We start from the raw sequence: 7,500 nt of genomic DNA on the forward strand, positions 1-7,500 counted from the left end.
GCAGGCCCTCGCGAGGCGCGGGAGGTCGCGACGGGGATGCGGGTAGAGCCGGCGGCCGGCGCCTGAGGCCTTCCTTGCCCCCGCCCGCCCTGCACACGCACCCCCCCCCCTCCCCCCGCCCCCGGCCCCAGCCTTGACCCCTGACCCTCCCTCTCCCAGGCAGATGCGATTTTTAATTTCGTTTTTTTTTTTTCCTTTTTAAATGTTCCTTGACTTTCCTCGTTGTTCTGATCTTTTCATTTCATTTTATCTTTTGTTTTCCTATTTGTAGGCCCGGCTCGGGATGGCGGGCCCACGCCGAGGCGCGGGCGGTCGTGACGGGGTGGCGGTATGCCGCCACAGCCGCCGCTGCATTCCCCCCCCCCCCCCCCCCTCCTCTTAACGTCCGTCCCGTGCCCCGTCGTCGTCCCCCCCCCCCCCCCCCACCCAACACCCCTCGGCCCCCACCGCCCGGACTCGCCTCAACGTGATTTTTCTTTACCTATGGTTCTTTCCGTTTAGACTTCTGCCGTTTTCAGCTTTTTTAAAACTTTTCCATTTATATATGATGTTTCTCCGATTCCCCCCCAATATTTTTCCATTTGTTTGTTTATTTATTGCTTGGCTTGCTCGCTCGCTCACTCGCTCGCTCGCCCGTGCGTGCGTGATTTTTTTTTTTTTAATTTTAATTTAATTTTTTCCTGTGTTTTTATGTTGTCTTGTTTAGCTTCAAACGTTTCAGCTTCTCTTTTTCTAACTTTTTTTTTAGTTCTTTTTTTTTTCTTTTTTAATTTTCCTCCTTATTTATTCATTCCATTAAAATATTTTCCTACGTACCTTTTCGCTTGCGTGCGTGCTGGCGGCTGCCCGCCTGAGCCCCCCCCCCCCCCCTCCTTTTTCTTTCTTTCTTTCTTTCTTTCTTTCTTTCTTTCTTTCTTTCTTTCTTTCTTTCTTTCTTTCTTTCTTTTTCTTTTCTTTTTCTTTTTCTTTTCTTTTCTTTTTTTCCCCCTCCGTGTTCCTGCTTTTCTGTTTTCGATTTTTCAGAAGCTTCTTAATTTTTGTATGTTTTTCTGATTTTTTTTGAACTTTTTTCCGTTTCTTTCTTTAGTTATTGGCTTAATTCATATATTTATCTATCTACCCATCCGTCTGCCTGTCTCCCCGTCCATTTGCTTGCTTGCTCGCTTGCTCGCTCGCCCGCTCCCGCGCGCGTGCGTTTGAGTAGGCCCGGCCCGGCCCGGCGCGCCCTTCCGTTGGGAAGAAGGGGGTCGCGACGGGCTTACGGGTAGATCTCGCGGCCGGCCACCTGAACTTCCCAGCGCGCAAAGCCTAAACCTGACCCTTACCCTAACCTCGCCCGCCTACCCTAACCCTAGCCCTAACCCGCCCTCTCCCGGACGTGCCCCGCCCGACTGGCCCGCTTTTCTGCAGCACCTGTAGACGTATTCTTCTTTCTCTCTCTCTTTCTCTCTTTCTCCCGCCCCCCCCCTCCCCCCCCCCCCCCCCCACCTCTTTCTTTCTTTCTCTCTTTTCTTTCCCACCCTAGTCCCCTCCCCCGGCCCCCCGGCCCCTCTTACTTTCTTCTCGAAGACGTCCATCCGACGTCCGTGCGAGCGCTCGTTTGCTCGGTGGTCGTCCGTTCCTTCCTTCCTTCTTCTTGGGGGACGTTGGCCGAGAGAGCTGCGGGATTTGGGTTTTCCGTTATTTCTTCTTCCCGCCTTTCCTTTCTTTTGCCGCTGCCCGTGCCCGTCCCCCTCCACCCACCCGACTCCCACCCTGCCCGATCGGACCGGGTTTGTTCGCCGTTCCCGCCTCCTTTTTTTTTTTTCTTTTTAATTTCATTTTTTACTTTTTTAAGCTCCCTACCTCACCCGCACCCCCCCACACCCCCCTACCCACCACCACCACCACCTCCCACTCCGCCCTCCTCCTCCCCCTCCCCCTCCTCGGTTCCCCCCCCCCCCCCCCCCGCCACCCTCCTTTTTTTTTTTTTTTTTAATTTTTCTCTCTCGCTTCCCTCCGGCGGGCCAGGCCCGATGGCTTCGACCGGTCCCCGCAAACTCCCGCCCCCCCCCCCCCCCCCCCCCCGAAACCGGCCGAGGACCCACCCCCAGCCCGCCACGCGCTTTCTTTCCGTTTCTTTCTATTTTTTCTTTTTTTTCTCTGGGGGGAAAGGGGGGGGGGGGGGGGTGGCCGGGCCGGGGTGGGTGGGTGAGGGAACGGGCACGCCCGCCGCCCGGGAGAGGGGCTCAGGGCGAGCCCGGCGTCCGGATGAGTCGAAGGAACGAATCCCAGACGAACGCACACACCCACCCCCGGGACGGACGAGGCCGTTCCCCGCCGGCCTACCTCTGCCGCCGTCTTCCCGCCATTTCTTTTCCTCCCCGCGCTGACACGAGCGGCCGATCCCGTCGCGAGCCCGCCGGACGTTTCCCGCCCGCCCCGCTACGCGCGGGCGGGGACCCGCCGGCGCCTGCGCGCTTCCGCAGAGGGGGAGTGGGGCGGGGGGGGCGGGGGTGGGGAGTGGGGGGAGGAAGCGGGGGACATAGCGGCGAGCGGGAAAAGCGCCCTCCCCGCCCAAAACACAAACACACACCATCACCACCCCCACCCCGCAAGCCGCGGGCGGATCGGGTTAGAAATACCCGACTCCGAACACCCGGCGCGAAGAGCTACCGGGCCACCGAGCGAAAAGGGAATCAAACGAAAAGTGTCAAACGAGCGAACGCGCACGCAAACACGCGCCGGTAAAATAAACAAACGAACGGACAGACAAACAAACGCACGCGAGACGAACGAGAAGGGGCCTCCGCCGGACCCCGAGCCGCGGCGGCCGCAATGCGGACCCCGCACCGAACCGCGCCGAACGCGGCCGGACGCCCCTCAGAGCGGGGGCGGCCGGCCGCGCCAGCCGCCGACACGCGGAGCCCGAGTACGCCAGGAACGGGCCGGCCCGGGAGCGACCGACTCGGTCGAACCGAGGCGGAGGCGGCGGCGGCGGCGGCGGCGGCTCGGGTACGACGGAAAGACGGCAAGGCCCAGGCGAGCGCCGAACAACCCGGTCGCTGCCGCGGCGGCGGCCGGACTGCGCGCGGTCTATACGGCTCGGCGCGGCTCCGCCGGTCCGCAGCGGCAAGGAGAGGTCGGCAAAAACGGACGGCCGGAGGTCGCTGCGGCGCCGGCCAGGCAGCGGCGGCCACGTCAGCCCGGCTCCGCGCGGTTGCCTGGTCTCCCGCAGCGGGCCAGAGGTCGCTGCGGAGCCGGCCCGGCCGCGGCGGCCACGTCTACCCGGCTCCGCGAGGCTGCATGGCGAGGCGTAGCCGGCCTGGGGTCGCTGCGGCGCCGTTCCTGCAGCGGCGGCCACGTCTACCCGGCTCCGCGAGGCTGCATGGCGCGGCTGCAGCCGCCCAGGGGTCGCTGCGGCGCCGTCCCGGCAGCGGCGGCCACGTCTACCCGGCTCCGCGAGGCTGCATGGCGAGGCGTGGCCGGCCTGGGGTCGCTGCGGCGCCGTTCCGGCATCGGCGGCCACGTCTACCCGGCTCCGCGCGGCTGCCTGGCGCGGCGCAGCCGCCCAGGGGTCGCTGCGGCGCCGGCCCGGCTGCGGCGGCCACGTCTAGCCGGCTCCGCGCGGCTGCCTGGCCCGGCGCGGCCGCCCAGGGGTCGCTGAGGCGCCGGGCCGGCAGCGGTGGCCACGTCTACCCGGCTCCGCGAGGCTGCATGGCGAGGCGTGGCCGGCCTGGGGTCGCTGCGGCGCCGGCCCGGCAGAGGCGGCCACGTCTACCCGGCTCCGCGCGGCTGCCTGGCGCGGCGCAGCCGCCCAGGGGTCGCTGCGGCGCCGTCCCGGCTGCGGCGGCCACGTCTACCCGGCTCCGCGCGGTTGCCTGGTCTCCCGCAGCGGGCCAGAGGTCGCTACGGAGCCGTCCCGGCAGCGGCGGCCACGTCTACCCGGCTCCGGGAGGCTGCCTGGCCTCCCGCAGACGGCCTGGGGTCGCTGCGGCGCCGGCCCAGCAGCCGCGGCCACGTCAGCCCGACTCCGCGCGGCTTCCTTGTGCGGCGCAGCGGGCCCGGCGTCGCTGCGGAGCCGTCCCGGCAGCGGCGGCCACGTCTACCCGGCTCCGCGAAGCTGCATTTCGCGACTGCAGCCGTCCTGGGGTCGCTGGGGCGCAGTTCCGGCATCGGCGGACAAGTCTACCCGGCTCCGCGCGGCTGCATGGCGCGGCTCAACCGGCCTGGGGTCGCTGCGGCGGCGGCCCGGCAGCCGCGGCCACGTCTACCCGGCTCCGCGAAGCTGCATGGCGCGGCGTAGCCGGCCTGGGGTCGCTGCGGCGCCGTTCCGGCATCGGCGGCCACGTCTACCCGGCTCCGCGAGGCTGCATGGCGCGGCTCAACCGGCCTGGGGTCGCTGCGGCGCCGGCCCGGCAGCGGCGGCCACGTCTACCCGGCTCCGCGCGGCTGCCTGGCGCGGCTCAACCGGCCTGGGGTCGCTGCGGCGCCGGCCCGGCGGCGGCGGCCACGTCTACCCGGCTCCGCGAAGCTGCATGGCGCGGCTCAACCGGCCTGGGGTCGCTGCGGCGCCGTTCCGGGAGCTGCGGCCACGTCTACCCGGCTCCGCGCGGTTGCCTGGTCTCCCGCAGACGGCCTGGGGTCGCTGCGGCGCCGGCCCGGCATCGGCGGACGAGTCTACCCGGCTCCGCGCGGCTGCCTGGCGCGGCTCAACCGGCCTGGGGTCGCTGCGGCGCCGGCCCGGCAGCGGCGGCCACGTCTACCCGGCTCCGCGAGGCTGCATGGCGAGGCGTGGCCGGCCTGGGGTCGCTGCGGCGCCGGCCCGGCAGAGGCGGCCACGTCTACCCGGCTCCGCGCGGCTGCCTGGCGCGGCGCAGCCGCCCAGGGGTCGCTGCGGCGCCGTCCCGGCTGCGGCGGCCACGTCTACCCGGCTCCGCGCGGTTGCCTGGTCTCCCGCAGCGGGCCAGAGGTCGCTACGGAGCCGTCCCGGCAGCGGCGGCCACGTCTACCCGGCTCCGCGAAGCTTCATTGCGCGACTGCAGCCGTCCTGGGGTCGCTGCGGCGCAGTCCCGGCATCGGCGGACGAGTCTAACCCGGCTCCGCGAGGCTGCATGGCGCGGCGTAGCCGGCCTGGGGTCGCTGCGGCGCCGTTCCGGCATCGGCGGCCACGTCTACCCGGCTCCGCGCGGCTGCCTGGCGCGGCGCAGCCGCCCAGGGGTCGCTGCGGCGCCGGCCCGGCAGCGGCGGCCACGTCTACCCGGCTCCGCGAGGCTGCATGGCGCGGCGTAGCCGGCCTGGGGTCGCTGCGGCGCCGCCCCGGCTGCGGCGGCCACGTCTACCCGGCTCCGCGAAGCTGTACGGCGCGGCTCAACCGGCCTGGGGTCGCTGCGGCGCCGTTCCGGCAGCGGCGGCCACGTCTACCCGGCTCCGCGCGGTTGCCTGGTCTCCCGCAGACGGCCTGGGGTCGCTGCGGCGGCGGCCCGGCGGCGGCGGCCACGTCAGCCCGACTCCGCGAAGCTGCATGGCGCGACTGCAGCCGTCCTGGGGTCGCTGCGGCGCCGTTACGGCATCGGCGGACGAGTCTACCCGGCTCCGCGCGGCTGCCTGGCGCGGCTCAACCGGCCTGGGGTCGCTGCGGCGCCGGCCCGGCAGCGGCGGCCACGTCTACCCGGCTCCGCGCGGCTGCACGGCGCGGCGTAGCCGGCCTGGGGTCGCTGCGGCGCCGTTCCGGCAGCAGCGGCCACGTCTACCCGGCTCCGCGCGGCTGCCTGGCGCGGCTCAACCAGCCTGGTGTCGCTGCGGCGCCTTTTCGGCAGCGGCGGCCACGTCTACCCGGCTCCGCGCGGTTTCCTTGGTCTCCCGCAGCGGGAAGAGGTCGCTGCGGAGCCGGCCCGGCAGCGGCGGCCACGTCTACCCGGCTCCGCGAGGCTGCATGGCGAGGCGTAGCCGGCCTGGGGTCGCTGCGGCGCCGTTCCGGCATCGGCGGCCACGTCTACCCGGCTCCGCACTGCTGCCTGGCGCGGCGCAGCCGCCCAGGGGTCGCTGCGGCGCCGGCCCGGCAGCGGCGGCCACATCTACCCGGCTCCGCGAGGCTGCATGGCGAGGCGTAGCCGGCATGGGGTCGCTGCGGCGCCGTTCCGGCAGCGGCGGCCACGTCTACCCGGCTCCGGGAGGCTGCCTGGCCTCCCGCAGACGACTGGGGTCGCAGCGGCGGCCCGGTAGCCGCGGCCACGTCAGCCCGGCTCCGCGCGGCTGCCTGGAGCGGCGCAGCCGGCCCGGCTTCGCCGCGGAGCCGTCCCGGCAGCTGCGGCCACGTCTACCCGGCTCCGCGAAGCTTCATTGCGCGACTGCAGCCGTCCTGGGGTCGCTGCGGCGCAGTTCCGGCATCGGCGGACGAGTCTAACCCGGCTCCGCGCGGCTGCATGGCGCGGCTCAAGCGGCCTGGGGTCGCTGCGGCGCCGGCCCGGCAGCGGCGGCCACGTCTACCCGGCTCCGGCGGCTGTTCGCGTCTTTTGTGTGTGGGGGGGGCGCTGCTGCTACGGTGCGGCCAGAGGCGTCGCTCTAATTCTCTGCCTCCAGTTATGTCGAGGTAAAGGTCGGCTGCTGTCGGAGCCTTTGCCGGTAGTCGGCGTCGTCGTCCGTGGAGCTTTCTTTTCGGATGCCTTTACTTTTCGTCGGTAGGAGAGAGTGCGGACTCTGCTCCGGAGATCGGTGGTGAGCGGGCGCTCGCGAGCTGGGTTGACCGGCCGGCCAGACGGGTTTCGGCGGCGGTCGGCGGTGGCGGCGGCTCTCTGGGGCATCGGTTCGTGTGGTCGATCCGGTCGCTTCGGTTTGTCCGTCGCGCCCCGTCCCGCCGTTCGGTGGTGGGTTAAGGCGGTCTCCCGGGCGAGCGGCGAAAAAAAGCCGGGCAAGGCGAGAGAGAGCTGTGCGGGTGAAATAGCCGGCTCCCGCGCCGCCCAGGGCGAACCCGAGAAGGCGAGAGAGAACAATCGAACGAACGGGGGAAGCCGGCTGCAGCGCTCGCTGGCGCGAAGCGGAGAAAGCGAGAGAGAAAGCGAGCGCGGAGAAGGGCACAGTCCGGTCAGCCGGCACTCGAAGGCAGAAGGGCCGGGGGCGTCCCCGGTGGGTCCCGCCGCGACGGTGGAAGGCGGGACCCGATGGTCGTGGCGGCGGCGCCTCGTTCTCGTTCCGCACCGCATCCTCACCTGCACGCGGGAGCCCCGGCCGAACACGAGAGGCGCTCCTCGGGCGCGTCGGAGAGGCTTCCCGGCGGGCCGGTCCTATCCCGCTCCCCGCCTCGCTCGGGGTGGCGTGGGGCGGGCCGGTGTTCAGGCACGGGCGAGCACCTCTCGGCAGACGTTGCCCACGCACACCCGCCTGCACGTGCGCGCGCGGTCTTTCCGCCGCGTCCTGGAGAAGGGCTCGCATCTTCTCCTCCCTTCCTTCCTTCCTTCCCCCTACCCGTCTTCTTGTCGATCGATGAGGCCATTCGGGTCGCGTCGGAGAGGGCCCCCGGCG

Source organism: Phasianus colchicus, unplaced genomic scaffold (assembly GCF_987193195.1).
Source record: "Phasianus colchicus unplaced genomic scaffold, bPhaCol1.hap1.1 HAP1_SCAFFOLD_57, whole genome shotgun sequence".
Lineage (NCBI taxonomy): Eukaryota > Metazoa > Chordata > Aves > Galliformes > Phasianidae > Phasianus > Phasianus colchicus.